At 45.2% G+C, this 27,761-nt stretch overlaps 1 pseudogene; it reads left to right on the top strand.

Moving 5' to 3' along the window:
* The first annotated feature begins 9,395 nt into the window (after nt 1-9,395).
* The window catches only part of LOC122491044, a 91,227-nt pseudogene continuing 72,861 nt past the window's right edge, over nt 9,396-27,761 (top strand).

The following is a 27,761-nucleotide window of genomic DNA, read 5'->3' as shown; positions in this document are numbered from 1 at the left end:
AATCAACTGAAACCACTGCAGCGAGTCCTTTAGAAACGTTATTTGCATATATTTTCTTTTCACTTATTTTCCCTAAACCGACAAAAATACCTCCGAAGCAGCATGGTCTAGTCCAGGGTTCTCAATCTTAGCACTATTTACATGTGGGGACAGATCATTTGGGGTTGTTCGGTGCCTTTTAGGATGTCTACCAGCATCCCGGCCTCTACCTACTAGAGAAGTCAGTTGCACCACTGATCCCCCTCCAGACCCCACAAGGCCAAATGTGTCCTAGGGGCAAAATTGCCCTCCCCACCCCTCCCCCTGGGAGAACCATTGGTAAAGCCAAAGAGACACGGAATAATAATCTTTGGAATCACAGGAGGGCCATAGACTATGTGTCTTGAGCTAGCTTTTTAAAAAAGTTATCGTAAATCTTGGTTTAATCATACGTGAAGGGAGAAAAATACCTGGCTTATGGGACCTGCTATAATGATTTCAATGAAGCACAGCAGTGTGGCCTGCTAGTCAGTATGTGTGTTTAGTTATCGTCCCCCCACTTCCGGAGTAAAATACTTCCAAAAGTGCTCTGTATTCTCACGTAAAAAGTGAAGGAAGGAACACTTTGTACAAATTAGGACACAGAGTATGGTTGTGCTCCAAAGATCTGAGGTTGGTAGAGGAAAAACTAATTGGAAAAGATGTCATTCCCACTTGTCCCGTTCAGTTTTTACTGAATATTCTTTGGCGAAAGCATATTGGAGATTTAAATAGGCACTTACCATAACTAACCTTTTCTGGGGGGCGCCTGGATGGCTCATTGGGTTAAGCATCTGACTTCCGCTCAAGTCGTGATCTTGTGGTTTGCGACTCTGAGCTGTGTTGACAGCTCAGAGCCTGGAGCCTGCTGTGGATTCTGTGGGTGTCTCTCTCTCTGCGCCTCCCCAATCACACTCTGTCTCTCTCTCCTTCAAAATAAATAAACATTAAAGAAAATAATAACCTTTTCTCGATGCTTGAATGTATACCAGATAGTATTCTAAGAACATTTTGTGGATTATCTACTAAATAGATACTAGCATATCTGCTCAATTCGTAGCTGAGAAGCAGAAGAGAAAGATGAAGTGATTTCCCCAAAATAACAGCAAATGGTGGCTCTGGAATTTACACTGAAGAGGTCTGTTGGAAAGTGGAAGAGCCAGGTCAGCATCAACAAGGCCAGGTGGTGGTTTGAGAAGGGGAATACGGCAAGAAGGGTGTCCACAATAAGTTGCCAACCCTTTGTTGACCTGTCTCTCAAGTCAGTCCCGCAGGCACCCTTCTTCCTTAAGTTAAGAACTTCGAGGCCCTAAGCATGGAAGGGTTGCTGCCACAAACCATATGCAATTCAAATTAAAATAATAAACACTATGAAATTAGGAAGCCCCAAGAAAGTACTAATTTTTCCCATGATGAATATCTTGATTTTTTTTGAAGCAATTAATATCACATTTTTTGAAAAATATTTTCCCCATGTTTAGCTTGTCTATTGTGGGTATAGCACTGATCACTCTGAGTTTCTTCATCCTCCTGCAAATGTTTCAATATTGAATCAGTGATCTTGACCTTGACCTTAGACTGGAACACTTCGCTTTACTCTCCTAACCTTGGTTAGACCCCTTCATTGCTACCCTCCACGTTCCTTTTGAGCTAGGGCAGACACCAGTAGAATTTGTTTTTAAAGGGTCAGATAGTAAATGTATTAGGCTGTGTGAGCCATGGGGTGGGTCTCAGTCACAGATAGTCAGTTCTGCCACTGTAGTTCAAAAGCAGCCATGGGGCGCCTGGGTGGCTCAGTCGATTAAGCATCCAACTTCAGCTCAGGTCATGATCTTGAGGTTTGTGGGTTTGAACCCTGCATCGGGCTCTGTGCTGACAGCTCAGAGCCTGGAGCCTGCTTCGGATTGTGTCTCCCTCTCTCTCTGCCCCTCCTCTGCTCATGCTCTGTCTCTCAAAAATAAATAAACGTTAAAAAAATTTTAGAAAAAGCAGCCACAGATAGTAAATAAACAAACTGACAGGGCTCTGCTCCAGTAATGTTATACATACACACACACACACACACACACACACAAAAGCAATGGTCCAGATTTGGCCCAGGGGCCATAGTTTGCCAATCTCTGATTAAGGATCCTGTTTTGCAACATTGTGCAAAATTGTATAATAAAAATAACAAGGCTTATGGGCAAAAATGGAATTAGGAGAACAATAGTCAAAAACTTCATCACATATGTGTCAAAAACACATAGAAAATGATGCCGACCTAATTCATGCAGTGTCACAATTTATACATGTTAAATGGTTAAGCAATACACACACAATAGCACAAATGCTACAACAAATATTGAAAAATACCTGACGTTTGCCTGGAGAAAGATGCTTTGGAACCATCACACTTTGTGAGTGATTGTGAAGTGGTAGAGATGATTCAGAAAGTTGTAACACTAGACGTGGATAGGTGTAACTCCGGACACATGCGATTCAGCCCAAGGTAGCTGGTAGATGTGTGAGGCACGTGTGTGTGTGTGGAGGGGGGCGGGGATCCCTTTGTGGCTTGGTTCAGCTGGGTACGGTTTTCTGCATTCGCCGAGTGCTTCTCGTGGATGAAATCACACATGAGCAAACACAAAATTCTTGTTATGCTCAAATTGCTCCTTAATCTATTACTATCACTGGAACAAAGTCAGATGTCTCGCAGGCACCTCAGCGCCGACACGTCCTACCCTAAGGCGTCCAACTGTTTTTCTTCACCAAGTCCTGCTTTCTCCATAAACCTGCTGACGCCATCAACATCTATCCAACTGCCTTGAACAAAAACTTTGACGTGATCTTCAGCGACTTCTGTCTCACTCACTACATTCAACTAGGCATCAACTGCTGTCGGTGTTACCCGATAAATATGTCTCAAATTCATCTTCTGTTTCCATTGTGTACTTGTTCACACTTACATCTTTTCATCTCTTGCCAGAACTCTCACAAGAGTCTTTTTTTTTTCTTCCATTCCCATCTCCCTACGCCTGATCTTCTGTGTATTCTGTGTAACCATCATAGTGATCTTCCTTGGAGCAAGGCTTTCTAAGAGTAAGGGCCTCGAATTTCAGTCCTTACTTTGCCCTGCTATCTGTATGATCTTGAGTAACTTACTTAACCTTTCTACCCCCTCAGCTTCCTCATCTAGAGAATGGGAATGATAATAAGTCTTGTGTCACAGGATTGATGTGAGGATGAAGCGTTTAGCAGACTGTCCGGTATACCATCATTATGATATGTGCTCAGCAAATGGCAGTTCTGATCGATACCATTATTCTAGTCATTAACGTCACTGGTATCGTCATTACTGTCACCATCAGGATAGCGTCGTGCTGGGAGCGTCTCCCCAAGCTGTAAAACTGGGATTTTACCCTTTTTGTCATTCATTTGAACTCAATGCAAAGGAAGTGACATTTATTTAGTGACTACTGCATCCAAAGCAGCATCCGGATGGATACTCAGTTGAATGTTACCACCTAGGCTGAAAGAACATCGTATTAATATCTTTAATTTAGAGCAGATTGTCATGATGGCTATGTATAAAATGCAAAGGGAATATAGGCAAAGAGAGATTCTGGTGGAGGATTTGGGAAGCCTTTGGGGGAGATGATAGGATTTGATTGGTCCTGAAGGATGGGAAGGGTCTTGAGAGGCAGTTATGAGGGATACATTCTCCTTCAGAACCATCCAGTGTTGGGTGTGGCCATAAGAGGGAGGGTTTTGAAAGGGCAGGTCATCCACTGCGTCTGCCCTATGGATGAGGAGGGAGGAAATGGGATACAACATGGATTGCTGATGGACTGGGTGGCGGGGAGGGGTCGGCAGGTACTGCTCAGTGGACTTCCAAGTGAAGTCCACGTCCACTCATTCATTTTCATTTCCACCATTAGGAAGTAGACTAAGGTGTAACATTCTCGGGGGATAAGGCATTCCTGGTGGAGGAAGGCACAGGCCAAACCACAGTGGTGGGGATGTGCTGTGACTCTTTGTAAGTTGCCTCCAAACTGGAGTGACTTGAGAGCAAGGTCCAGGGGTGGAAAAAGAGTATCTAGGAATAGGAAATATTATTATCTTTGTGATTTATTCGGCCTTTTAGAAGGAAGAGTAAATGCTGAGAAGACGACGTCACGCCTAGCTCTCTCCAAGCCAGGTGAGCCAGGACCATCCTATGACAATGAGTTTCCAGAGGATAACGGTGTTGAGCTGACCTTGTGAGCTGCCCACGCCCACCCCAGTGAGTGTGCCCCAGCCTGAGAGCAGCCCCTATATCTTGCTTCCACCAGTTTTATGCTGAGCTCACCAGAAATGTCAGCCCCAGTTTTCACTCACTGGAGTCCTTCTCAGTTGAGGCTCAACTCCAAGCATTCCTGAAAATGTGTTTGACATCAGCAACTGGACTTCTAGTCTCTGACATGTGCTTGCCCCATGGATGGTGTTTACAACAGCACATGTGGGAGAGACCTACAGAGGACAGGTTGTTCACCCCGAGAGCCTGGGGAACACTCTGTGTGGGTCACACAGGTGTCAGTGTAGGGGCAGACAGGCTCTGGAAAACAAGTCTCTGGTAGTACGGCCCAAGAGCACTGCCCTTTTCCAGAACTTGCTCAAATTACTTTCTGAAACAACTGGAGATGTGTGGCTAAATACTGACCAAATGCATCATCCTCAGGGTGCCTGGGGGGCTCAGCAGGTTATGATTTCGGCTCAGGTCATGATCTCACAGTCCTGGGATCCAGCTCCTAGTTGGGCTTCAAGCTGAGGATAAAGCCTTCTTGGGATTCTCTCTCTCCCCCTCTCTCTGTCCCTGCCCCGCTTGTGCACCTGCTCACGCTCTCTCTTTAAAAATAAATAAATAAAACTTAAAAGAAAATCATTATCCTCTAATTCCTAACTTCGGTAAGCCAGAGCTATAATAATTAGTAACCGGGCACTGAAATATGACAGCGAAGAGACATATTGGCAACGTTGCTTCCTCACACTGGAGAGAGAAGCAGACAGGGGCTGACAGGGGCTTGGTAGATAAACACCACCTAGCATCTGAACCCCTGTGCAGAGATAATTCTGAGGTGCCCTGCACTGTCTCCAGAGTTCCCAGAAGGGCAAGTTTTTCACAGCCGGGCCCTGATTGAGAAAGCGCCCTCTACTGGCTGCCTCACTTCCCCACTTGGCCCGTCCTTGCTTTCTGGTACCTTCTGCCAGATAAACTGCTTGCCCTCAAGCTCTTCTCACGTCTTCCAAGGGAATCCACCTCGGCCAGGAAACTCGTTAAGGGTAGAGGGAAGCTTTTATTGAAAACTTAACGGGAGCCCGGTTCTCTGCCTGACACTTGCTTTTGTATCCACATTCTTTACCCCCTTGGCACTCATGGAGAGTGCTCACCACAAATTCCTTCCGCGCTCTGCCCAACGCTGGACTTTTCCAGCCATAGGAGTGCTCTGCTACAGACTGGACTCAACTCAGGGCTGACACAGAATTAATGCTCCTGAAGCAGCCCTCAAGCACTAAAAGATGGTGGCCAGTCCCACATGCTGAGGGCGACACAGCTTTCAGGTATGTCTCACCCTATCTCCCAAAGGTCCCCACAGGCTTCAGTCACCAATGCCCACGGCAGTGACCCGACCACTAACACGCACTTTGAGAGCTGCCTTTCCTTCCCTCTCCCACTTCCTGGGTCCCTACAGTACCTCCTAAGACCACCTCCCTGATACACACTTACCAGAGGATCTGCTTCTGGGGGAGGCCGGCACAAGACGACACACACCGGATGCTGATAAACAACCGAGTGTGATAATGTACTACTAGCAATGATTAATCATTTTTCTAAGTGCTTTCCACATATTACCTCATATCATTCTCACCTCACCATACTGGTCTGGGTGTTGATATCACCCTCATTTATAGACGAGGAAAGCAAGGCATAAAACATTGATTATGATGAGGGAAACAAAGGCAAGAAAAATGTAGTTTAAATTAAATTCCCTTAGAGCCTGCAGCCCACTGATAGATGCCAGAGACCTGTAGTGTGGAACACTCATCAAGAAGTTTATGGCTGCCTTAATGCCTTAATGTTTACATTTCCTTAAAAACTAAAAGCAACCTTATCTTGACAATAGCTAAATCCTCAGGGTCCTGTGAGACTCCGTTTTTTGGCATCCAGAAATTCCTTGGATACCTACGTTGTCTATACCTTTCCTCCCTCCGCAAACTTAAAAGTATATAATCAGTCGCTCCTCACAACCCAATACAGCTCTTCCTGCCCACGGGTGCTGCCCCTGTGCTTTAATAAAATCACCCTTTTGCACCAAAGATGTCTCGATAATTCTTAGCCGTTTGCTCATGAATCCCACTTCAAATTTCAACAATTATCTTGCCCAAGGACACACGACTGGTTAGTAGAGCACCAGGTCAGGCGGCCTGGTCACATTTTCACACAAGGAACCTAGGCTCAGAGAGCTTAGTCAACCTGCCGAAGGTCACACAGATGGCAAGTGACAAGGCTGAGATCAGAACCCATGTCTGTCTGGGGCCAGTGCACTTCCTTGGCCAATTAACAAAAATCCTCCTGGAGGTCCCTGCACGCATTCAGTCTTCCACTTGATTCTCTGGAGGCACAGGCCTGGACATTTCACCTGGAGCCCCATCCGGTAGTACTCTGCCTCATTCCATTCCACAGTCTTGTGCTGAGAAAGATGTGAACCTAATGAGGTATGGGAGGAGGGAACCCCCAAGCCACCATGTAGCCTGAAGCTACCCCAGCTTTCACCTGGATGCTTTCCAAAATGTGAAACTGCTTCACAAGAATTTGCTTCTTACACGTTTCTGATCCTTGATCCTACTCGAACAGCTGGCGTTTGATGAATGTATTGTTCTTCCAAAACAAGGGGAAAAAGAATAAAGTTTGGGCTTTGAGAGAACATCAAAGCCTTCGGTTTTCAGAATTCATCTCTAAGTCGCCCCTAAATCAGTAGCCACATCAGTAAGAAGACAGCACTAAAGAATCAAACACATTGTAGTGGGATGCCTGGTTCAAGGTGGGGCTATGGCACTTCTCGGCTGTGTGAATTTATGGAAATGGCTTTACCACTCTGAGCCTGAACTTTCACAAGATGAGGATAATAGTGCTGGCTCTGTCAGCCTAAGGTGAGGATCATACTCAGGCAAGGCATAGGAAAGATTTTGCAAATATTAAAATGCTATAACATACTAGGGATATTGCATTATTGCAAAGCAGGGTGTGTGTCTCTTCTTTTAATGTTGCCAATATTAACGAATGCAATAAATATTTATGGAGTACATATGAGGTGCCAGACTGTATTGTAGGCTCTGAGGACATAGGGTAAATGAAACAAACAGAATTTATTGCCACACATCCTAGTGTAAACAAAATAAGTAAATACTTAGTTTGTTAGAGGCTGGTACGTCCTAAGGGGAAAAAGAAAGCAAGGAAAGGTAGAGGAAGTATTGGGCGGATTGTTCATTTTTAGATATCGTGGTTAGGAAAGATCTCTCTGAGAAGGTTACATCTGGGTCAAGCCTTGGAGAAATGAGAGTACAGACCATGAAGGAATAACTCAGGACAGTAGGACAGGCTGGGGTTCCAGGGAGCACACTTTGGTAAGCACTGCCCTGGTGGCCAGACCAACCTCACTACATACTCTTGCACTCCATGACTGTGGCCCTTTGGAAGAAGCAGAATGTGTCTCAGTCCAGCAAAAAGAGAAGTGATCTTACTTGGCCTCCATTCCAAACATGCTATTGTATATTATGAGGTTCAGGACATGCTACCCCCAAATATGACACCTCAGCATATTAAGTATTAAGCTGAAGGATTGTCTTTTTTAAAAAATGACAGGAGCAAAAAGGTCACTGTGACCCCCCCAACACTTCACCCTTCATCTCTGAAAGCATGAGATAAATCCCCCATGTGAAGGGTACCCGACCTGAACCTGGAGGGAGGGAGACACTCTTACCATCAGAGACGGAGAATTAAGGGCTGGGAAATCTGCACAAACCTTGTGAAACTCACTCTTCTCTTTCTGGTTACTTCTTCACCATTTACTACCCCTGGCCCAAACACCTCTGTCTTGCCAATTCCTCACAAGTTCATTGTCCAGTTGTCTAGAAAAGTATAAAAGCTTTCTGCTCTGGTTGCTTTGGGTCTTCATTCTCTTGTGAAGTTTCTCGTGTGCATGTAAAATTCAAGGACATGGATATGTTTTTTGCTAATCGATCTTTGTCAGTTTAATTTTCAGAACGAACCAGGGACCCTCAGGGAGCTGAGGAAATCATTTTCGTCATCTACATAAGCTACTTGCCATCCCATAGTTTCTCTTATCTGGAATCCCAGTTCAGGAAACCTGAGAAAGTAGCCCAGAAAGTTTCCATGAACTGGCAGCTCGATAGAATCATCTGCAAAGCCTGCTAATTTTGCAGACGCTCAAGCTCCCATTAGGGCTGTAATCATGCGGGAACATTCGCCATGCGGAGGGGGAGTGTCCGGCTGGCAAGTCCTGCCCAGTCCAGGCTTCTCCTGCCATCCAAAAGTAGAAGGGACCTGTGAACCCTTTCAGAAGCCCAAATGGCACAAAGCGAAACAACTGCCATTAATTTATATGGAACAGTTTGTGAGCATTCCAGATTCCCCCCAAATAACCTCTTAGGCTTTTCTGATACCTGAGGACACATCTTGCTAATGGATGCACGAGATAAATCGAGAGAAAGCACAGATGCTCAGAGACGCAGTTCAAAGCTATGGTGGCCTGGCGCTAAGGTGCTGTCGTGCCCCGGGGAAGGAACTGGCGGGGCCACTGCCGCTGCTTGGGGTACGTGCCGCATCCATCGCGGCTCACTGCCAAACAAATGCTGAATGTTGCTAGCGCTTCCTGCCTTTTTCTCATAAAGCCAAAAACCCTTTCCAGATTTCTTTTGTTGGCAAAAAACAGGTACTAATGTTGGTCTTTTCTTTTCTTTTTTTTTCTTTCTTTTTTTTTCTCAACGTTTATTTATTTTTGGGACAGAGAGAGACAGAGCATGAACGGGGGAGGGGCAGAGAGAGAGGGAGACACAGAAACGGAAACAGGCTCCAGGCTCTGAGCCGTCAGCCCAGAGCCTGACGCGGGGCTCGAACTCATGGACTGCGAGATCATGACCTGGCTGAAGTCGGACGCTCGACCGACTGCGCCACCCAGGCGCCCCTATGTTGGTCTTTTCTAAAAGCGAAGTGGTATAACGCGAACTTTCGAGAAAAGTGGGGGCTACTGCACTGTCTGCATAGGGAAGCCATGCTTTCTAGGCAGCTGCTTCTGACAGGAGATAGTCAGCAGCGTCCCCAGTGCTGTAGAACCAGGATGGGCTCAGCAGCCTCCTCTGCCATCACAGAGGAGGCCCGCAGGGTCCCCAACGGCACAGAGGGAGGCATCAGGAGGTCAGTAGCGAGCCCGGAATGATGGAGCTGGCCCCATGTTGGCCAAAGACTGCATCTGGACCGCCTGAGGGTCAGTTAGACTTAGGGTGTTCGTCACGGCTAGAGCTCTGCATACACTGCCTTGCACATGGAGAGCAAGAAGCCGAGCACTGGGCAGAATTCCCAGGCAACACGTCTGGCCTGAATTTTACTTAACATGTATCGGACTTCAAGTGCCACGCTCAGCTCCATAGTCCCATTCCTTCCAGTAGAGGAACACGAAGGGATTGGATGTGTCTCAGCTGCCCTGGGATGTGTTCTTGCCGCTCGGAGATGAGGTGAGAGACTCGGAGGTAGAGAGCAAGACATGTTTCCAATCCCAAGCATGTCTAGCCAGGGGCCCGTGGCAAAGGGGGTCAATGCTCTGAGTTTCAGTATTTCTACCTGTAAAACGGGAAACCGTTTCTTCATCTCTAATAGGCATTTCCTTGAAGATACACCATCTTATTGTAAAGAATGATTATGTTGCTTAACATAGGGTTTGATGATCAGTCGGGTGCAGACACAAAATAACACCAGAGAGGCATACGAGAGCGAAAGAGATCTGTTACGCTCACGAGTCCTAGAAGAGAGAGGCGAGGCGGGCCACGCAGGGGCCACACGGGAGGAGGGCGCAGGGAACAGGCTCCGCCGAGCAGGTGGGGAGCCGAGAGACAGCGAGGACCTCTGGGCAAGTGCCTTTACTGGAGGTCAGGGTGTGGTGCACAACAAGCAAGAGAGGTGAGGAATTTCACTGGTGTGGTCACTGGTCACAACCAGGAGAGGGCCAAAGGGGGAGCTTTGGCAGGGACTAGCCTTACCACGCTGGTGCACCTGGTCACGTGGGTCAAATGCTTCCTGCCTGTTTGTTTGTGGATCTGTTGAGGTAGCAGGGAAATAGGAAGTCTTAAAAATCTATAATGCAACGTCTTCCAAGGGGAAAAGATGCTGTTTGAGTCTACCTACGAGGGACATCCCACCAAGGTACAAACCATCACGCCAGATATTTCCAGGTCCTCCGGCAAGCCAAAAATCTCTCTGTGGGGATTTATATTAATATGCCAATTGGCAACCACATGGGTGGGGCTAGAGAGTAAGATGTTTAGTGGAATAAGTCAGGCAGAGAAGGAACAGATTCATACGATATCACTCATATGTGGACTTTAAGAAACAAAACAAACGAGTAAAGAAAAGTGTGGGGCGGGGGGAGAGAAGCCAAGAAATAGGCTCTTAACTATAGAGAAAAAAAACTCATGGTCAGCAGAGGGAGATGGGTGAAATAGGTGATAGGGATTAGAAGCACACTTCCCACGGTGAGCACTGAATAATGTATAGAATTGTTGAATTACCTATTGTGCACCTGAAACTAATAGAACACTGTATGCTAATTGTACTGGAATTAAAATAAAACTTAATGAAATGTGCAAATGAGACAGGCCATGGGCCCCTTCTGGACCACCAGACAGCCAACATTTTTACCCCCCCCCCCCATCCATCTTATCTGTACTGCTCATTGGATCCTCATTGGTAAATATGTTTTCTCCAACCGCTTTTATTTTTTGCCATTTAATCCCATCTCTATGAGGCAGGAATCATGAAATGAAGTTGACATTTTTACATGAGAAACCGGGGGCTCAGAAGGGTAGGAACCCACAGAGGTCACCCAGCTAGAAAGTGGCAAAGCCAATCCCGGGTGGTTTGATTTCAATTCCCTGATCTAACTGTAAAGCTATACCAATTAATTATTTCTGCCCAACAAATTACCCCAAACCTTAGCAATTTAAAATAACAAACACTGATGATCTCACTCGGTGTCTGAGTGTCAAGACTCAGGGAGCATCTCAAGATGAGTGGTTCTGGTTGAGGTCTGTCTTAATGCTGCAGTCAAGACGTTGCTTGGGGCCGCAGTCATCCCAGGGCTTTGTTGGATTAGAAGATCCCAACTTGTTCCCATGGATGTCCTCAAGAAGCATCAGTTCCTCACCACGTAGGCCTGCACACAGGGCTGCTTACAATATGACAGCTGGCATCCCCAGAGTGAATGACCGAGAGGGAACGATAGCCAGATACATGTCCTAGGAGGTATCTAACCTAATCTCAGAAGTGACATGTCATTATTTTTCTCATAAAATGCAACTGGTCACAGAGCCCAACCCTAGGAGAATGTCGAGGGCACGATACAAGCGTGTATCTTCCAGGAGACAGGGACTAATATGGGCCACCTTGGAGGCTGGACATAACTGTCTAGCAGAGTTTCGAGTTATCGCTCGCAAAGGACTCCACAGCCCCCTTGGCTCATGGTCTCCCTACCACCTACACTTCAGCATGGAGGATGTAGGGGGAGGTCTTTCTAGGCATCTTCTCCTTAATATAGAGACCAGGAAAAAGGTTGGGAGAAGGACTGCATAAATAAATCATTATTTTTTCATCTTTCATCAGTGCCTTCAAAACATTGGACATGATACGCTGAGGGTAGTTAACCCTTCTCAGGACACGCACACACTCCTTGTTGTTTAATAAGAAACAGAAAGAAAGGGGGTGGGGGAAGGGGGAGGGGCTTACTTTTCCAGTCTTCCCGGACACAGAGTCCCCATCAGATTTACTGCTGTTTTTCTCACAACATGGCAGGACATAATCTAGCTCAGAAACTAAGAAAAGCTGATGGGGAGAGAAAGGGAGAAATGAGCCATAAATGTTGGCTATAGTCCACAGCACCAACAGATGATCAACTCCCGCCGCTCCTTGCATAGAGCTGCAACCACAACTGAACTTGCCCCTTTCAAAAATAGCAGTTGGAGTGGAGAGTGTTTCTAAGATAGTAGAGTGTCACCTTCAGTTTTAAACATGAATAAGCTACACAAATTAAGCCTGTGGGGGCTAAACCATCGGGCAAGAGAGAGTGAGAGCAGAGGAAGGGGCAGACTTTGTCGGGGGGGGTTCTAGAAAAGAGTTGGTTATTCATTCACTCTTTCAACTAGCATGTAGATAGCCTTTGTTATGAGATGTAAGCATTTGGGGGAATATTAAAATATATGGAGTACAGGCCCTGCTTTCCAGAAGTAGAATGTTATCGATTGATTCTCACAGATTTAGGAGACAGACGTATCCTCAATCACTTATTCATTCACTGACCAAATACTGCTGGGTCAGACAGACACCGGGGTGGCAAAGATAAGTAAAATAAGGCGTCTGTTCTCCAGAGCCTACAGTCTCCTGGAGGGTCAGGATTCAGGTGGATCCAGAATAATCAGGAAAGAAAGGAGAAAGGAGGCACCTCATTCCATTTGGGAGAGAGGATGGAGAAGTTTCTAAGGGGAAGTGTCACTGCTGCTGAGTCTCAAAGAGCTAACATCATCCTTTGGATGCATATAATGTAATCTGCATACAATGCACAACTGACTTGTATAACTGATTTTCCATCTGTCTGTCCGTTAAGGGGGTGTGGCTTAGAGGTGACAATATTGGGCTTTGGTCTGGATCCCACTCCTGCCACTTGCTAGTTGTGGAACCTTAGGTAAGTGACTCTCTTGGTGCCTCAGTTTCCTTACCCGTAAAAACAGGGATGATATTAGAGATTACTCCCTACGATCATCATGAGAATTAAATAGATGAGTTAATGTCCGCAAGGTGTTCAAAAGAGTACCAAGCCCAAATAAGTACCAAGTTCTATGTAGGCACTACTTCTTTCTATGTACAGAGAGAGGCAGTAGTAAACTTTTCCACTAGAATGCTTCCCAGTGATACTGCTGGGTCATGGGAATCAAAGGGAAAGGGAAAGGCCAAGATGCTGGTTTTGAGAGCATTCCTAAAGACGAGGTGAGGAGTCTTTATGGCTATCCACTGGAAAAAGCCAGAGTTGCAAACTTTTTGGCAGGAAGCAGAGGCAAGAGCCAGGCATCTCAGATCTTCACAGGATCAGAGGCCTTGAGGTGGAATCTGTTGTCCTGATCTCTCCCCGCCCCCCGTGCCCCCCCGCCCCCCCCCCCCCCCCCCCCGGTTCTGGCTTAACTGACTGCAAGAAGGAGGGGCCCAAGTGCTTGGTTGTGTCTCCGGCAGCCTCCTGCCGGGTGGACAATGGCAAATAAAAAACCTGTGCTGCTTTCAATTTCTGTGTCCTCATTGCTTCTCCCCTTCCCCACTCTCTCACTTTCGTTGGCCCAGAGACGGGACCCACTGGGGAAACGAAGGCTGCAATCAATGTATGGCTTGTATCCTAGTACCTGCTCTATGAAGTATGGAGTGGGAACCCTTATTGGTAGCATGAGAAGTAAAACTAATTGTTATGGTATTGTGTCTACATTGCGGTACCATGTTATATATGTAACATTCCGTGTTTAGCTTCAAACCAGCCTCCTGAGGAAGCAGATACTACCATTCCCGTTTTAGAGTGAGTAAAGACAGATGCAGAGCAGTCAATAACTTCCCCAATATTATTATCAGTAATTGGAAGAACTGGGTTGTGAGCCTAGATCTGTCTGACGCTAAAGCAAGTGCTTGTAACCTCTGGGATATGTGGTGTCAGAACTAAGGAATTCTAGAATTTCAGAGAAGAGTAGAGGCGGACATAGTGAGGATTTCCCCAGAGACCGTTTGGTTTGAGTATCAGACGTGGGTGGGGTTGCACATGTGAGAAAGATGGAGTAGGTCATTCTAAGCCAAGAAATGTGAAGGTTATGATGGCATGAGGGTTACGAACTTCCCAGGGATACGGGGAGGAACCCAGTGTGGCTGACACTTGGGCATGTGGTGCACACAAAGCGGGCTAGGGTCAAGTTCAAAGAGGGTCATTTGTTCCCTCAACCTAATAAAATCTCAAGCTCTTCTTTAGAGTGAGGTTGTGGGCAGGGGAAATGGAGGGAGACGCTGTCTCCTGTGTCCTACCAGGCACCACAGGGAGGCAGCATTCTGTCCCAGCAGCCTCCTGCCCGTGGTTGATGCCCAGTTTCTGCATCACTGTCTGAAGACAGTGGCACGACCTCTAGACACTGCAAGGGACCCAGCTGTCTGGATTGGACTTGATGATGTGAATGGAGAAGCAGAAGAGAAACCTGTAAGGAGCTGAACCTTAGACCCTAGCCTGATGGATCATGAAGCAGAGGGCTATGCCAGGAAGTAACCTCTTCTGGCTCCTGTGGGCAATACTAACGATTGCAGAGACGCCAGTTTGGATACAACCATTCCACAAAGAGCCCATGTTTTTCCAAATTGTGGTTCACGAAGATAACGAGCCTCGGATTTGTTTTTAATGATCCTATTCTCTCCCAAATGATCCTTGACTAGAAATCATCCCCAGGAAGCTAGCATGTCATTTTCAGAGGTACTGTGAATCCAAAACAACAAAATTCTGACTATTCACTACGAGAGTAGATATGGTATCACCAAAAAAAAAAAACCAATAAAGTTGTAACCAACAGTTCAGATTCATACCCCAGCTCTTAGCACTAAGCTGTTCTGTGACCTTGGACAAAGTGCTCAACTTGCTCAAACCTCCATTTTCTTAACTGTAAAATAGGGCTAAGAAAGTGTACCTCACAGGGTAGATGTGAGCAGAAGTGAAATAATGTGCATGAAAACACACTGCTATTTTAAATTTAAAAAAAATTTTAATGTTTATTTATTTTTGAGAGACAGAGTGCAAGTGGAGGAGGGACAGAGAGAGAGGGAGACACAAAATCTGAAGCAGGCTCCAGGCTCTGAGCTGTCAGCACGGAGCTCGAGGTGGGGCTCAAACCCACAAGCTGTGAGATCATGACCTGAGCTGAAATCGATGCTCAACCGACTGAGCCACCCGGGGGTCCCAACACACTGCTATTTTAAAGCCTTGAGCTTTGGGACTGCAGGAGAGTTAACAGAGTCGTTAAAGAATCTGAGGGAAATGTAATGTGCTTCTAACATCAGGACCCCTAAGGTATCCCCTTGGACACTACTTTGTGCCCTGCCCTGTTAGGTCCCCCGCAAGTACAATAGAGGCTTCCTCCCAGGGACCAGGCAGAAGAAAGAAGAGTTTTGGCCCTGCTTTAGACAAGGCCTCTCATCACCTTCACGTCCCTCTGTGTCCAAATGTTAGACATGGTGACAAACCAGGTGCATTTAGGTTTAGATGTGTCTGGAACAAGAGCACAGAGCCAAACTGTATCCCTCGCCACTGCCCCCCGGCATGGCTAGTTACTCTCTGTTTGTGGTTCTGTAGTCTTGAGAAAGTTATTCAATCTCTTAACGCCTCAGCTTTCTCATCTGTAGAAGGGTGATATTAATAATATTTCCTTTGTCATACTATTATGGCGAACGATACTGAGGATACTATATGTAAGTGGAACGTCCGGCCCATAAAAAGCACTCAGTGAATATTAGCTACTGCAAACATTGTAATTACTGCACTACGTCGCAATCGCCTCCTCCCTTTACGGCGGGGGGAGGGGGGTCTCAGCCCCACTGGACTGCATGTCTCCTGGCAGCCGGGCAAGGGTAGAGGGTCTGCCCTACAACAGATGATGAATAAATGAACCCAGAAAGGCCAGCCATCCCCGTGGACAGGAGTGGGCAGAGAGCAGGAGAGGAGAACGACTTAGAGGGGCAGAACACTGAGCTGAGACTCAGAAACAGTGGGAGTCATTGCCAGGTAAGGAAAGGTGGCCGGGGCATTCATTCCAGCCAGGGCCCAGCGACTGGCAGGAGGGCAGGACTCCACGAAGCCCACAGGATGACAGCGAGGCCAGGACATGCTGGTACTCAGGGCAACTGGAAAGTGAGATGGGAACAGACAGCGGTGGCCTTGAGCAGCACGTTAAGCAGCAGGGATTAGGTCCCGTGGGGTCAGTGTTTTCCAAACTTCAGCCAGTGTCACCTGCACAATTTTTGCCAGATCTAAATAAGGCAATACCTCTCACTTAACCTCTTAATGTTTTCCTTAATTTACCCGTTCTTTGTATTTATTTTATTTTATTTTTAATTTTAAAAAAAAAATTTTTTTTTCAACGTTTATTTTTTATTTTTGGGACAGAGAGAGACAGAGCATGAACGGGGGAGGGGCAGAGAGAGAGGGAGACAGAATCGGAAACAGGCTCCAGGCTCTGAGCCATCAGCCCAAAGCCTGACGCGGGGCTCGAACTCACGGACCGCGAGATCGTGACCTGGCTGAAGTCGGACGCTTAACCGACTGCGCCATCCAGGCGCCCCAGTTTATTTTTAATTTTTAAAAAATGTTTATTTATTTTTGACAGAGAGAGAGAGAGAGAGAGAGAGAGAGCATGAGCGGGGGAGGGGCAGAGAGAGAGACACACACACACACACACAGAATCCGAAGCAGGTTCCAGGCTCCGAGCCTTCAGCACAGAGCCCGACTCGGGGCTCGAACTCACGGACCGCAACATCGTGACCTGAGTGGAGCTGGACGCTCAACCGACTGAGCCACCCAGGTGCCCCAACCCGTTCTTTTTAACTTAACTGAACCCGCCATCTAAGAAAACTCTGTTACTATTGTAAATAATAATCCATATCTTTCGCTGTAAACATAATGGTGAAACAAGTGAAGTAAAAACAAATTACTTTCATAAACGCTTGCTAGATACTTTTGCCTGCAGAGGCTCTGAGCCTACTGTCTCTTGGCTAAAAAGGGAAATCAGTAGGTTTTCGAGGAGTGTGAAAACCATCAAGCACATATGGCAGACTTTTCACTTAGAAAGATGGAGAGGAAGCTGGGAAGGGAATGCGCTTGGTGCTGTGGAATTTGATATCAGGTAATGCTGTCACCATGAGTTTCTAAAAGCATCCTGAGAGCTGTCAGTGGCAAAGGTCCCACAAGTAGGGGAGCCATCTTGGGGTGATCGGAACATCTCTTAATGGTTTTAGGGAAGCAAAGTTACCCTTTTGGAACACCTTTCTGGTGATATTGAGGGCTGTGGATTTATGGGGGCTGAGACTGGTGGCTGGGAGAAGGAAACAACCACAGCCCAGGTGAGAGGTAGTGAAGGTCCGAGGGAGAAATGCTGTGGGGCCGGGGAGGAGAGAAGCCACTGACAAGATATACACGGAGCCTGGACCGTGCTTGTTGACTGACTAGGCAAAGAAAGAGTCTAAGATGCCCCCCCCCCCGACCCCCCGCAAGGGATCACCTTGGACAACAGGGAATTTGATGGCACCACGGCGAAAGAGAATTCTTCAGACGGTGTTCCCACTTCTCTTTTCTGAACTTGTCCATCATCTCCTTCCAGGTTCCCAGATTCTTCCAGCTGACTTCTAGGTACTCAGAACTTCAGGAAGCCCCCGGTCAGAAGAGTTTATTGTCTAAACCTGTTTTACTACCTAGGACTATCCAAGGTAGGGGTCAGGCTGACGACAAACCACTCTACATGTTGCTCTCCCCATTCCACTACTATTATGCAGCTGAGAACTAGTTAAAAGGAAAATCAAGCATGGGGGCAAAAAGACGTTCAAAAGTCACCCAGAGAACCCCCCAAATCCAGGCGTGGTTTCTGGGATTTCACAAATTTTCTTTTTCCACTTGGTGACTAGGTGGGGTAGAGAAAATCAGGGGCAGGTGCCTGGGTGGCTCAGTCAGTTGAGTGTCCCACTCTTGGTTCTGCTCAGGTCATGATCTCACAGTTAGTGGGATTGAGCCCCACATCGAGCTCTGTGCTGACAGCATGAAGCTTGCTTGGGATTCTCTCTCTCCTCTCTCTGCCCTTCCCACCCCCCACCACTCTCTCTTTCAAAATAAATAAAATTTAAAAAAAGAAGAAAGTTAGAAGCTAAGTGTATGCATTTGTGTCTCAGGTCATGTCTTAGAGCTGTTGGAGGAAGAATTTCCTTGACCCCAGGCTTCCCCACACGTCACTGCTCAGACAGACACCTTTAATTCCAACAGTGGAATTCTTGCCCTGTCCTTGAGGGGCCAGTGGTCTTCACATCAATTTGCTCTATCCCAGAAATGAGACTATCCGTCTTATTCTCCCTGATCCAAATGAAAACATCAGCCGGCAGTCACAGCAGAAAGTGGCTAATGAACCAGCTCACGCTATGGTGTAAATGACCGTGAATAAGTTAACTGTCTAACATTTAGCAAGAAATTAATCCAAAGGAATAAATATCTTCTGCCGAGTTTCAGATCCACGGGGCTTTATTTTGAAGTAGCAAATACATCTTTTCCCTCCTACGACGCTACCTTAAATCAACAGACACCAAGGCTCTAAAGTTCCATTGATTGGGTAAGAGTGGTCTATAAAAGACACTCCCAAGAGTGTCACTGGCTGTCTACTTTCAAGTCCGGCCATGGAGTCCATTAAGTTCCAAAACAAACACCTTCTCCTATTTCTAAGAATGATCACACCTATTTCAAAACGAAAACTTCTCCTTTGGTGATGCTTTAAATTGGAAACACACTAAAGGTAGTGGCAGAATGCATAAAGGCTGTCAGTGGAGGATCCAAATATTTCCGCGTAATTTTGTGTGAGTGAGTGGACTAGTGATGTGATCTGACATTGTACAGGCCACTCAAACGTAGTATCTGAATAGGAAAATGGAAGGGAACACAGGTGGAAGGAACAAAGCTTCCAGGAATTATGTAGGCAAACTATGGAGTTCGCTATTTTCCGAAAGTGATGATTTCTCCCTCCCTCATTATAAATATGTCAATTTCCTTTAAGTGGACTCCTTTCAATTTGCCCTTGTTGACAAATTTCCTATTTGAAGCTACTTGAAGAGATTGAAGAAGTTGTTCCTAATTGGATTTAAAAATACTTCTTGACTCTGAGATGGGAGGCAATAGGTTTTGCAAACTGTGACCATTCAGAATCCATAAGGTCAATGTCAGCCAGCAGGTCTATTTCCTTTAACTTTTAGAAGGAGAGTAGCTTAAATATATAGCTGTATTATGGTCTGCTATGTCAGAGGATCAAAATTAATGACATGGGCCACAGAACATATTCTTTCTCCATCCACCAAGTCATGTTTTTCTAACTCAGAAGTACCTTCTTTGACATAGTACTTGATTATTCAGCCAAATCATAGATTCCTAAGACAGAAAGGAAGTGAAACGTACATATACCCCATATTATTACATCTAAAATAATGGTTTCCAACCCTGGATATTCATAAGAATTCCCTGGGGAGATTTTTTTTTTTTTAATGCACATGGCTGAGCCCCACTCCTCAGCTACAAATCATTATCTGTGGTAGTTTGGGCCCAGGCATCAGTATTTTTGAAAGCAACTCCGTGACTATGATGAATAGCCAGGGTCGGGAATGACTGACTTGGAAATCAAACTCACCCCTAGTGTTGAGATTTTGCTTCTAAGTGGTCAAATTCAAGGAATACTCCATTCCCTAGAGAAAACAGTGAGTTTCCCTCTCTTCTTCAAGGTCCTACTAGCAACATCTGATGAAGACAACTCAGGTGTGAGCAAAGACTGGATCTTGTGTCAACCCAGACCAGGCTGGACTTTGTGCCCTATGGTTGCCATACCTTTGGCTTGGGCAATGTATTTCTGCCTGGGGAGTGAGCTACAAGGATCCCTCTTAGCCTATGTGCCTTGAGGCATGTGTTATTCTCAAAAATGATGATCTAGCTTTTATTTAATTGATTGATTGATTGATTTTAAGAGAGAGAGAACATGAGTGGGGAGGGGAACAGAGGGAGGGAGGGAGAGAGAAACAGAGAGAGAGAGAGAGAGAGAGAGAGAGAATCTTAGGCAGGCTCCAAACCCAGTGCAGAGCATGACGCAGGGCTGGATCTCACGACAGTGAGGTCATAACCTAAGCCAAATGGAAGAGTTGGATGTTTAACTCACTGAGCCACGCAGGCACACCAATCTATTGAATATAATAAGTCAGTGAACAACTGTTGAACTTCTACTGTGCTTAACACTGTACCAGGCACGTTCATGAACAGAGACTAGAGCTAAACCCTGTCTTCAGAGAACATCTATTTTGTGCACCTATAAACCAGTGACAAACAAATTGTGACTTGAAAGAGCAGTGATCTCTCAGATTTTAGACACTGACCAAAATAGAAAGTACACACAGCAGAATAACAAAGAATAGATTTGGACCCAAGTGGGAAGATATTAGAAAGCATCGTGGGAATCCGACAGAGGAAATTACACTTGGTAAAGAGAGCCATGGGGGGATTTGGTCCTGAGGAATACCCCACTGGCACTGAGAGCCGTGGTGCCAGCAGAGAGAGAGGGGATGGGCTGGTGGAACACTCAGGAAGGTGTCTTCACGTGACTTTGTGGCCATGGGATCCCATTTTAAATGGAAAAATGATAAGAATTAGTCTTCGGGAATGGAGAACAGTGAAGAAGAATGAGCCCAGATGCAAGGTTTCTAAGGTAAACGCGGGTATGGATATAAACAGTGATGCTGGAAAGGAACCAAAAAGTTGGCTTGTAAAGACATTGGGTTCGAAGCCATTCTAGGACATCTGAATAAAAACTCCCAGTTGGTAGTTGAGGATAAGAGGTTAGGGTCTGAATAAGGGAGAGCAGAATGATGGCCTCTTTAAGATTGAAGACAGAAGGAAAAAGGATCACAGGGCTGCAGAGTCTGTGGAAGAGCCTTGAGAGAAGAGATACATTAGTGAGGTCTGTGCATGAGAAATATGCTTGTGTAGTTATTTATATGTGTAAATGCCTCCTACGTGGTTTGATTGAGATTGAAATCTCAGACTTTTGCCCAAAACAACTCCGTCTTGTGCCATCAGTTCAAAATCTTCCACACAGCATGAAGTTCCTTTTGTAGATTTGCTTATGCTGACCAATTAGCTGTAACAGAACATTTTGTCAGACAGAAAAAATATGTACAGAAAAAGGGTGAGACAGTTGCCTTTTAGAACTGACCTTTCATTTTTCATATTTTATTCATCCCTTGTTGCAGATAAGGTTAAACTCACTGTTATTTAAACTGTGTTACTAATTCAGTGAATTCATGGGAAAACATTAAAACTTAATAGTACGGAGGATTTTAAGCATCTTATTTTTAATGAACCAATTATTACCTTTTCTCCAATTATCCATCAATCGTAGCTCTTTTTGGTTCCAGACTGTGAAATATGGAGCAGTCTAGGAGTATTTAGCAGAGAATCTGTATGTAATGGGATTCAACAGGAAACGTACAAAATAATCATTATTTCTCTTTGGAACTCTGAGTAATATAACTAACCCATCTGGGACCATTTCACTTTATCTATAAAATGGACCAAACTAGATCTGACTTGTTCATCTAGTAGGTTTTCTATGAAGGCTAACGCTAAAAAAAATGGAAGAGCATATGAAAGAACTTTCTAACAGTTTAAGCCTTAAAGGCACGAAATTTTCCACTGTTGTAAATTGTACGATGACCATGAAGAGAGTTCTCGGTTAGCATAATGCTAAGGCAGACGAAGGAGCATTTGGCTGGGCTCTGAGTGACACAGAATGTGGGTGCATCTGAGATTGTCCTCGTTTGGGTAGTTCACAGAAGGTGGCACTAAAGCAAGGGTTTTTATCCACGTGATTTATCTGGAAAGTGCTGCGAGGGAGCGGGGAAGGAACCCAGGGAGGAAAGGACAGCAATAGAGGATGCACACATGGGCAGGACCCTGTGGGCAACATGGGCCCGGTCCCATAGGGGATCCTCTGAAGGACTATGTCCAGCACTCCTCAGAATGACCCACTGGGGTGATGAAGCACAGGTACTCGGTCACTAACTCCCATCCTACCCTGGAGGGTTGTTCCTGGGGCCTTAACTCCTGACGTTTCCAGGCTGTGACATGTAGGAGCTGCAGGAAACCAGAATATGTCACCCCGAAATATACTTCTTTGACAAAAACTTATTTTGAGCCGAAAGCAATTAATAAGCAGCAAAATCAGAAGAAAAGCTCCCTCTGCCTTCCTCCTTTTCTGCCTAAAGGCAGGATGTAAATTCTGTTTTACAGGAGATGGCACCAGAGGAATCTACAAATAAACCTGACTCCATTAGTTTCTTTCTATATAGTTACTTTCCCACAACTTTGCCATCCTTGGAAGCCAGAAAACCACTTTCTTTTGTCCTGTCATTTTCCTGCAAAATTTATTGTTCTTTGTTGAAGATGCTGTGTAACCCAGAGTTCTAAGCCACCTCTGTGTCACTCATGCCCGGGTACTTCCGCGTGTTACATGTGCGGTACACATGTTGACAAACTTGTTTTTCTCTTGTGAATCTGTCTTTTGTTACAGGAGCCCCACTTAAGACACTGTAACATGTTTGCTCCCGTACATAGCTAAGCCCACTCCTTCTGGCCAGAGAGCACCTCCAAGACAGAGCTACCGGAAGCCATGGGCATGTGCAGAACGTCTGTTGGTGACCTCGAGGGGAGAACAAGGCCATACAGAGCGGGGCACCAAGCCTCTGCTTTGCAGCCAGACAGACTTGGTTTTGAATCCTGGGTCTGGTCCCCATAAACTATCCTGCTTCAGCACATCACTCAACTTTCCTAGCTTCAATTCCTCCAGCTGTGAACTGGGGGCAACAACACTACCTTGCAGAGTATCAAGTAAGTTATTATGCATTCTTTTGATGGCACATACAATAACCACTGTTATTCAAAAATATTAAATGTCCTGGGACAAAGCTCCTGCTATCAAATTAAATGAATACAGGGGCACCTGGGTGGCTCAGTCGGTTAAGCAACTGACTTAGCTCAGGTCATGATCTCGCAGTTCGTGGGTTCGAGCCCCGTGTCGGGCTCTGTGCTGACGGCTCAGAGCCTGGAGCCTGCTTTGGATTCTGTGTCTCCCTCTCTCTCTGCTCCTCCCCTGCTGGTGCTCTGTCTCTCTCTGCCTCTCAAAGATAAATAAACATTAAAAAATTAAAAAAAAATAAATGAATACAGGAAGTCACATTTATTTGCACGATGAGTCCACTTGTATAAAGTACATCCATTTTATGCATAAGGATAAATAATTGGGGCAAAACATACTAAAAGATTAAGAGTGCTTATTCTGGGTGGTAGGAAAATAGATAATTTCTTATGAACACTTTTCTTCATTTTTAAAGTTTTCTACAAAGAGTATATATTACTCTATAATCAGATAAAGGCAAATTTCACAGAAACTATTCTTCGGGGCTCTTCGGGGAAATAACAGATAATTGTACCAAAAAAGTATTTATTATAGTACATGACACAGACTATGTGCTCGATATATGATCATTATAAAGGCAAGAAAATGCTACTAATAAACATGACTGAGCATTTACTGTGCATTTATTTCCTCTTTTAATTCTCAAATTAGTCTTATGCAGTATATACTGGCCTCACCACAATTGAACAGATGTAGGATACTGAGAATTATGAAGAATACTGAACCTTATTAAAGAAATACCTTTCTATGTATCAAAACCCCTCAGAATGGCGTTGACATCTTAAAATAAATCACTCAGGGGCACCTGGGTGACTCAGTTGGTTGAGCCTCCAACTCTTGGTTTCGGCTCAGGTCATGACCTCGCGGTCTCGTGGGTTCGAGCCCCACAGTGGGCTCTGCACTGGCAGTGTGGAGTCTGCTCAGGATTCTCTGTCTCCTTCTCTCTCTACCCCTTCCCCACTCTCTCTGTCTCTCTCAGAATAAATAAAGACACTTAAAAATTTTTTAAACAAATAAATCGTTCAGAAAAAAATCACTTTCCTACTTTTTTTTTTAACTTCAGAGATTAAATACAGTTTTAGTAACTGCTACTTGACCAGAACAGTGGTTAAGGGTAAATGTCAAAGAGTAGCTCCTATAGGTGACCGCATCCCATGAGCAGATTGTGTGGCAGAAATCAGATGGACCCAGGAAGCTTTCGGCTTGTCCTGCAGGGTAAGAGTCCTATGCCTCTCTGACACCACAGTTTTCTTTTCTAACAACAAAGGAAAGCCGGAGACAGCATTTCAGCCTGCAAAGACCTCATACCCCGGAGATGAGAAGAGGCTGCTTCCTGGACAGTTCTGTGGTGGGCCACAGAACCAAAAAATACCCTGGATGTGCCCAATATAAGCACAGCCTGAGAAATAAAGAAAGGAAGATTTGTATTGGGCAGAATGGTGTTACTTCATTGTATCTATTTTGCTGAGAGTAAAGCCAAGGCCCTTTTCTTGTTTCTTTGTTATTGTGGCTGGTGTGTATGTTCTACAGAAGCATTGAGGACTTAATTAAAATAGTTTCAATGGCCCTAGTCTGTCAAGCTTCCAGTTCCCCCTTGAAAACCTCTCTGTTCTCCTTCTTAGTGAATTTCATTATAAGGAAATCAAAGAGAAAAACTCTGGAAATTGTCAAAAATAAATGGGGCAGGGGTGGTGGGGAGGGAAGGAGGTGCTGGCACCTGCTTGAGTTTGAACAACAGCAAAGCCATTTGTAATTTTCAGCTGAATTCTTTTCAAATGGCATAGAGCTTCAGCTACTATTTGTCAGAGGTGGAGGCCTTTGAAAATACACAGGAGAGCGCGAAGTCTATTTTCCCGGCACCTCTCTGCCTCTGTTTCTTGTTGGCGGGAGGGGAGTGGGGAAGGCGAGAAAAACAGCTTTGCCTACTGCCGTTTTGATTTGAGGTGGCACAAAAGTTTGCAAGCCCTTTGGATGCATGCTCCTATGAATTTGATGGAGGCTCTTGTGTGGACGAGCAAAAGACCTTGCGTCCCAGACAGAGGACAAGCACGGGTGTCTGGGGGCTGAGAATACCGGGGCTCCCACTAGTGAGCTTAGGTTTGTAGACTGACTCCCTTGTGGTATTAGAATTAAATGGTATTAGAATTAAATGGTATTCGAATTAAACTTAGAATTAAAATGGCCTGGTATATTGATTTTGGTATCATTCCTAACTTCGTTTTGTGCCGCTTTCCTAGATTTTCCCTAGACTTTCATCACCTTTCTAAAAAATTTGTATTCTCATGTGTTATTTTATGCATTATTGTGAGCTACCTTAAGCCGTTTTTAGAAGAGAGTAAAGTATAAAGAATGTTAAAAGAATGGCTTGTGCAGGGCGCCTGGGTGGCTCAGTCTGTTGAGCATCTCACTCTTGATTTTGGCTCAGGTCATGATCCCAGGGTCATGGAATCAAGCCCCAAGTTGGGCTCTGTGTTGAGTGTGGAGCCTGCTTAAGATTCTCTTTCTCTCTCCCTCTGCCCCTCTCCCCAGCTCATGTTCTTTCTCCCTCTCTCTAAAATAAAATTAAAAAAAATCAAAAATAACAGAAATTTCAGAAAAGAATAGTTAGTGGACGATAATGAGGGGTCCACTCAGTACGTGGAAAAAAGGTTGTTCTCTAGGAATGAAAACAAAGGGGACACTGTGTCCCAGGGCATGGCTATAGATTGCTTGTTCCATCCGGAGAAGGAATGTTTTAGCTGAAAGGGGTAATGTGGATAGAAAACTGGTTCCAATGTGCCAACTTGACAGTCTACCATTGTTTCAGAGAGAGTTCCTAAACCTGGGGGTGACAGGAATTCTGGCCATCAGCCAGGGGTGCCTCTAGTGTGGGGCAGAGGGGGTTTATCAGGCCTCACCACGGCCTGGATAGATAGCTCTGCGAACACCCATTTCCTTTTGCCCTATATCAGTGCCGACCTGACACATTTCTGATTATTTTATTGAGCTTCAGGCACCCCGATGAAAGTACAATTGACAGAAGAGAAAAGCATACTGATTCCTGGAACAAACTCAGTCTTACTATGAGGTTCTCCAGTGAACTTCTGGCATTGAATTATTAGTCACGTGTACTTGGTTAAGAGAAGCTGAACTCTAAAACACTCATCACACCAGTGAACTGACAGAAAGTCTAGTTTCTGTATCTGTATGGTTGCATCCCCAACTGAGTTTACCAATTCGTCTAGGAAATCGAACCCTATTATGCTTTGGAGTGGTCAGGCCTCAGCACTCCCTTGGTTATGGCCTCGTGCTAGGATCTGCCTTTGATGGGGTTCCCACAAAATCCCGAGATAATGATTTGTATTTGGAAGATGATCCTTAGGAGCGCTGGAAAGACAAAGGAGGAAGGAGGCAGAGATGGGAAGAAACCACCATGGTCCCCTGAGACTGTCCTTTTGGGAGGCTTTGGAAGATGATGTTGAATATTTCAACTTCACAGGAGAGGTATTTACCCTTGATCACATCCCTCATTGCTGAGGATTGTTCTAGGGGAATTAACTCCTGGGGACACTGCTTAGATGGAGTAAACTTCTATAGCCAGAGGAAGCCTCCACCATAGACACAGAGTTGGGCTATATGGAACAGCGGGCTCTACCAAGATTATAGAGTGGGCTTTGCCAGTGTCTGCTATAGTCCCCTTTAATAATGACAGAAAATGAGACTACACTCTTGCATTTCCTGCACCTGCCTACTGCTACCTGATTTATTTGCTGTGTTCATTGATTTTGATTCTGAATTCTGTAGTAAAGTTCATAAGAGTGGTCCATGTTGGATCACTAAAGAACACTAATTGAGGGCTTAAGGCACTAACAATGCTTAAAAAAAAAAAACAACTTTCAGAAAAAAAGTATTGCAACTATGATCAAGGGAAATAACACAATTTTACTGACTTCTTTTCATTGATATTATGGTTAGAATTGTTTTCATTTTGAATCATACGTGGTGATTGGAGAACCATGGTAACCAGAGCTCAGGGCTTCTAATGTTGTTAATATAGCCCTGAGGCTAAAGGTGAATCCAATCAGGGCATAATTAATTTCCTGGCCCTAAGTGTGCTGGAGTTGTCTCTCCAACAACCAAGGAGCTGCCTTTTCTAAGAATGGCTTCAGCATGTAGGAATGAAGTTGATCCTGCCCTTTTGCCATTGTGACTGGACATCTGATGCAAGTTGTATCAACCAGAGTTGCTCTCTAAAGAATCTGAAGTTTGGGATGAAGAAATACATAGTAAGAGGGATTGGACCTGAGTAACCTTAAGACGGTGGAACTTTGGAAGGAAAGTCCATGTGCCCTTCTGGAATGAGATCTTGATTTTTTCTTTCCATTCCAAAACCAAGGTCATTAACTAAGACTCCAAGATAGAGAGTGGTGGACATTCATTTGTTGCCTGGTTAATGTCTATCCCCTAATTCCCACTTTCTAACAGGGCACTGGTTGACATTCAGGTGTCTGTCTTGTGGATAAGGTGATCCCACACTCAACCAGATATGGACATTAGTAAGACTAACCCAATCAGTTAACCCCATTTCCTTTATCACAGTGACTAGTTCAGGCAACCCAGATCAGGTCGCTTCCCAGGCCACAGGGATTACTTAATTGTTGGTCACATCACCCGATTTAGACTCTTATCCTTCAAAT

The sequence above is a fragment of the Prionailurus bengalensis genome, chromosome C2 (genome assembly GCF_016509475.1).
Source record: "Prionailurus bengalensis isolate Pbe53 chromosome C2, Fcat_Pben_1.1_paternal_pri, whole genome shotgun sequence".
Classification (NCBI taxonomy): Eukaryota; Metazoa; Chordata; class Mammalia; order Carnivora; family Felidae; genus Prionailurus; species Prionailurus bengalensis.
The sequence above is the reverse complement of the archived record's forward strand: the minus strand, read 5'-3'. Positions and strand labels throughout refer to the sequence as shown.